This window comes from Bactrocera tryoni, unplaced genomic scaffold, assembly GCF_016617805.1.
Source record: "Bactrocera tryoni isolate S06 unplaced genomic scaffold, CSIRO_BtryS06_freeze2 scaffold_839, whole genome shotgun sequence".
Lineage (NCBI taxonomy): Eukaryota > Metazoa > Arthropoda > Insecta > Diptera > Tephritidae > Bactrocera > Bactrocera tryoni.
In genome coordinates, this window is record NW_024396492.1 from 1 (window position 1) to 5,386 (window position 5,386).

Sequence of the window (5,386 nt, forward strand, 5' to 3'; positions counted from 1 at the left end):
TATACCTAAATGTAAAATTATGGAATTTTTTTCCAAATGCACTGCTGTTATGGCTTTATGTCCACTTCAGTTAGATGAAGAAGCTTAAATACGTTAAACTAATGATTTGAAACAGCTCAATATCGATTGCTGAATGAGTATAAACAAGAAAATCGACTTTATATCTAAATATTAGATTGTGGAATTTTTCCAAATGCACTGCCGTTATGGCTTTATGTCAACTTGAGTAAGATGGGGAAGGTTAATTAACTTTAATATGTGAAGTTAATGATTTGAATCAACTCGATATGGATTGCTAAATGTTTAAATGCAGGAAAATCGGTTTTATACCTAAATGTAAAATTGTGGAATTTTTCCAAATGCACTGCCGTTATGGCTTTATGTCAACTTTAGTAAGATGAAGAAAGTTAATTAACTTTAATATGTGAAGTTAATGATTTGAATCAACTCGATATGGATTGCTAAATGTTTAAATGCAGGAAAATCGGTTTTATACCTAAATGTAAAATTCTGGAATTTTTCCAAAATCACTGCCGTTATGGCATTTTGTCAACTTGAGTAAGATGATGAGGTTTAATTAACTTACATATGTGAAGTTACTGATTTGAAACAACTCGACATAGATTGCTAAATGAGTATATACAAAAATTCGATTTAATACCTAAATATAAGATTGTGGAATTTTTCCAAAATCACTGCCGTTATGGCTTTATGTCAACTTTGGTGAGATGAAGAAAGTTAATTAACTTTAATATGTAAAGTTAATGATTTGAAGCAACTTGATATGAATTTCTAACAACCGACCACATATTCACCATGCGCCAAATCTTGGAAAAGACCCGTGAAAGGAGAATCGACACACACCACCCCTTCGTCGATTCCAAAGCTGCTTTCGACAGCACGAAAAGGAGCTGCCTTTATGCCGCGATCTCTGAATTTGGTATCCTCGCAAAACTAATACGGCTGTGTAAACTGACGTTGAGTAACACCAAAAGCTCCGTCAGGATCGAGGAGGACCTCTCCGAGCCGTTCGATACCAAACGAGGTTTCAGACAAGGCGATTCCCTATCGTGCGACTTTTTCAAGCTGCTTTTGGAGAAAATAGTTCGAGCCGCAGAACTAAATAGAGAAGGTACCATCTTCTATAAGAGTGTACAGCTGCTGGCGTATGCCGATGATATTGATATCATTAGTTCTGCTTTCTCCAGGCTGGACAAGGAAGCGCAGAAAATGGGTCTGGCAGTGAACGAGGGCAAGACGAAATATCTCCTGCTACTTCGGACTGAGAAGGCAATTGAAAAGTAAAGTCCTCTCTCGACGAACAAAAGCTAAACTCTATAAGTCGCTCATAATTCCCGTCCTGCTATATGGTGCAGAGGCTTGGGAGATGATAGCAACCGATGAGTCGACGTCTATTTAGGAACCAGCATTAACACCACTAATAATGTCAGCCTGGAAATCCAACGCAGGATTGCTCTTGCCAACAGGTGCTACTTCGGACTGAGTAGGCAATTGAAAAGTAAAGTCCTCTCTCGACGAACAAAAGCTAAACTCTATAAGTCGCTCATAATTCCCGTCCTGCTATATGGTGCAGAGGCTTGGGCGATGACAGCAACCGATGAGTCGACGTTACGAGTTTTCGAGAGAAAAGTTCTGCGAATGATTTATAGTCCTTTGCACGTTGGCTACGGCGAATATCGCATTCGATGAAATGTGTGAGATATATGATGACATTGACATAGTTCAACGAATTAAAAGACAGCTGCTACGCTGGCTAGGTCATGTTGACCAAATGGACGAAAACACTCCAACTCTGAAACTATTCGACGCGGTACCCGCCGGAAGCTTGGAGAATATAAAACAATGAGACGATGATCAATACGACAGCGGAGATGAAATTCCATTGCTTGATTTGATTATGATGAAACACTTCGAGGGTATAATCGTTATTGTCCGAGATGGGTGCTGATGACGTCAGCAGTGAAGACATCGAAAATTGGAATGACAATCGAAATACGGAAGATGATGAAGATTTCGAAGTGTCTGACAATGAAGTTGAAGAAACAGTTATCGAGGAAGAAATGCAACAACAGAAAGTGAGTTTTTCGGAAGCGTTTGAATGCATCAATACCTTGATAAAGAGGTATGAAAACAATAATGATGCAAATCAGTAGCTATTGCACAAAAAAAAGAAACATACAAGTCTCGACCGCTCCTTTAAACCATCCTTTACAAATTAATATCTTCATTTGTATGTATAATGTTTAAAAGTACAAAACAATTATAGTTTTTGTTTTGTTACGAGTAAAAGGGAGTCATGCAAATAAATTGAACGTATTATATCACCAAAATTATGGTTATTACCGTGATTTTTTTCAAATTCGAAAACCCTTTGGAAAAGTTAATATTTCAGAAACGCAGGCGCAAATTCTACAAGCGACCTCGCTTCATTCAAAAAAACATACGCCGTCACATCTCCCCGAGCATGCCTTTGCCTACAAGCGTCTTTTCGCGACGATGGCAAAAGCTAAAAATCATAAATTGCACAACTTTCTGGTGCTTCTCGCAAAAATCTGCGTCGATATGTATTCACGCTCATACATATTTACTTTACTTATGCCATAGAAATTCTATTGCTACAAATATGGAAATGACAACGAAATAATGCAAATATGCATATTTCTAAATGTCATTAATTTCTTTCGAAGAAATGAAAGATGAATGATCCACAGAAGTATAGTCTTAACTTTTCAACGGCCAATGTAGAGCATTTTCAACCAAAAAGGAATTTATTCATTAAAATCACCACCACTCAGAAGTCGGTTTATCCGTTTGTAAGACGATTTTCAGAAAAACATCATTTCTAATGTACAAGACACAATTAAAAGCAGAACTGCCAACCCTCACTTCTCAGATAAAAAGCAGTAAAAAAAAATATAAATCTATAGCAGGTCAGGATTTCCAAAAATGTAAATGAAGACTAACTACAAGAAATGATCCTGCTTAAAATTATGGCGATTGGTATGACCAACACCAAATTAGCTAAACCCAAAATATACACCGAAATAGTTGAGAATTCAACAATGAAAACAACAGAAAAGAAAAGAAGACATAACTAATAATGCACAAGCATGCAAAACATACATATATCTGGCAACAGCAGGAAAGAGGAAGTGACAATCGGCGATCCATTGTACATTTCTTTCATGCATAACCAAACCATAATTAGGACAACGCAATACAAGTGTCAATGGTGGTGTTGGTGGTAAGCTCTTGAAAAGTTACGACAAGCACGTAGGTTCGAATCCCAACAGAATTTATTTTTAATTGAATATGTCACCAACCAAAAATTAAAACATTGTTCTACAAAAACAACAACAGCATAAGCATGGCAACATTGTGTTGTTGGTAGAAAAGCCGAGCTGTGCCGAAAGAAACGAACAAACGATCGCCGATTGTCACCGCTTCGCTTGCTGCTCGAACATCTCGATAGATTCAGGTTGCGCACCCTTGCTGAATATGAATCTACGCAACCTTTTCCGAACTCGTATAAGAAGTATAACTTCAAAAAAATATTTCTGGAGTATTTTTTGAAAAAGAGTGCCGGTTGGGTTGACTTGGACAGCGTGGGATAGAATTGTCCACATCGATCTAGTTCAATATTTGGTTGAAAGGCAGCAAATATCAAGTTCAAGTCAAGGATTTGAACGAAGAAACTACAACCGATGTGCACAATGTATATAAATTGGTGAAGGAGAGACGTCTCGGTGCGCCAGCCATCAACATCAACGACTCGGTAGCCAAGAGTACATTCTATAATCTTATGGTTGTCGCGAGTAGTTAATTGATGGTATAAAACGGCCCACCGATTTGATGATTGCTGGCAAAGTGTGCTGTGTTGCTGGTTATGTGATATTGGCAAAAGTTGTGTATAACCTCTGCGTTGTTTCGGCGGAATCGTTATTGTCACTGAAAAAGATTATATCATTGCCTTGCAAGCGGCTATGAAGTAACCACCATGGAGCAAGCATACAAAGGAGCTATTATCTTCATAACAACAACTGTTTGCAAGGACATTATTACTGGCGCACATTTTGAACACATGCCCATTTTTGAATGCAACGTCAAAGAGAAAATTAGTATCAAACCCCAAGTCTATCGTTATACACTATCCAATGGTAATCATATTATTTTGTTTACCGAAGGACGTCTGGTAAATTTGGGCTTCGCGCACGGTCATCCCAGCTTGAGATGTTCAACTCGTTAAGAAATGAAGTGGTAGCACAAATCGAATTGTGGATCAAGGCTGACAAATACAACATATGTAGATTTGCATATGTTGCCGAAAATACTCGATGAAGAGATCACCAGTTTACACTTGGAGGAATTGGGCATACGACCTGAAAAGTCCCGTGATTAAATTCGAAACACTTGGACTTAGAATGGCATCATATGGTGCATTACGGCATGAATACTGACAACCTAATTCTATTAATTGTTGGTGCAGTCATCGTAACACTAGTCCTACAACGCATCTGTAATTCAGCAAGGCACTAAGGCACTCATTTCCGCTAGGAGGACATATCTTACGAAATTAATTATTAATATTAAAAATTTAAATTGTATACAATAAAAATTGGAAATATATTAGAAAAATTATTACGAGTTCGATCCGAAAATCTTGTAAAGAAAAATGTAATTAATATGCCCAATATTTATAAATACTTGAATTATTTTGAAGTGTAAACACTTCAACGTGGGCAGTATGTTCAGATTTCTGAACAGTTCTTAACGGCTACAATTGTAAATGAGATAAATCTGTATAGAAACGGATCTCATATGTCAAATATTTGTATGCATTATCGCTAACACATAAAAATACAGTCATAAATATAAATATGTACGTACAAATACCCATTGCAATGCTACATGGTATGGTGGGGCTGAGCTCACGCTACTACCGGGGTCACAGCTGGCGGATAGTGGACGACCTACGCTAAGTAGGTTAGCTGCGAATAGTAATACGCAGCCCCCGACCAAGAGCAGCAGGAGAGGAGGGCTTGGCTCAAAACGCCTAATACGCCCAATGAACCTCCGGCGAAGAGGCGAGAAGATGCCACCTTTAAATAAGCGTCTACAACCCCCACTGGGGTTGCACCGAGGGAAAACCTACCCACGAGAGGAAGGCAACAAAGCGACGAGGGAACCATACAGTGAGCAGCACCAAAAGTGCAGAGACGTCGGCGAAAACCCAGGGCAAACGCCCATCAGAATCGAGGCCAGTAAGGTTCTAATTATGGAATACTGGAACCCAATAATGGACTAGTCTGACAAACGGCTGGTGAGGGCAGTATTCTATCACCTCAGTAGGTAAGAGTAACATCTT

At 38.6% G+C, this 5,386-nt stretch overlaps 1 pseudogene; it reads left to right on the forward strand.

The window, feature by feature from the left end:
- The first annotated feature begins 1,958 nt into the window (after positions 1–1,958).
- Positions 1,959–4,868, forward strand: LOC120781991 (annotated as a pseudogene).
- Positions 4,869–5,386: the final 518 nt, after the last annotated feature.